A 704-nucleotide genomic window follows, 5' to 3' on the forward strand; every position below is an offset into this window, starting at 1 on the left:
AATCCTACTGATTATTGAACATCTGGAGTGGGTCTGTGGCGATTCAAAATGTGTTGTGGTTTTCTCCAGACGGCAGTGTAATAAATATTTAAACATTTTTGGTTAGGTGAAATGTGAAGTATGTAATGCATATTCCATATTTTGTAATATTTACGATCTTTCACAGTAGACAATTTTGTGTAATTACTCGCCACAATATTTTCGGCTGACGAAACTCTCCCTCAAGGAAGCTGATTGATTTTATTGAATCCTCCCAGACGTCTTTGTGGTGAGCCTCTGCTTTCATCGAACCAATGCGCTAGGGAAGTAGTCGCAGACATGTGGAAAAGGCAGAACCAATGCGCTAGGGAAGTAGTCGCAGACATGTGGAAAAGGCAGTTCTAGACTTTTCCCCAGACTTCTCAACTTTCTGCAACACTTTATAAGACGCAGAGACAGAAACTGTTTTTATTATCTAGTTTGTGCAGGTACTGACACCAGGTCAATGTCCTTTTTGTCTCGGGAGATATTGGGGGTACTGTGTGTTGTGAAATATTATAAAACCAAAAAAAAAAAGAATAAAAATATTGTATGTTGTGGACAGACGCCGGACTAGTCGTGTATCATCACCACTCTTTCCAGGTGGAGGGACTAAGTAGGATTGCAAAGGGACATTATAAACAGTTTTTATACCATCGAAGTCTGCTGTTTCAATCACCCTTTTG

Source organism: Alosa sapidissima, chromosome 11 (genome assembly GCF_018492685.1).
Source record: "Alosa sapidissima isolate fAloSap1 chromosome 11, fAloSap1.pri, whole genome shotgun sequence".
NCBI classification, from domain to species: Eukaryota; Metazoa; Chordata; class Actinopteri; order Clupeiformes; family Clupeidae; genus Alosa; species Alosa sapidissima.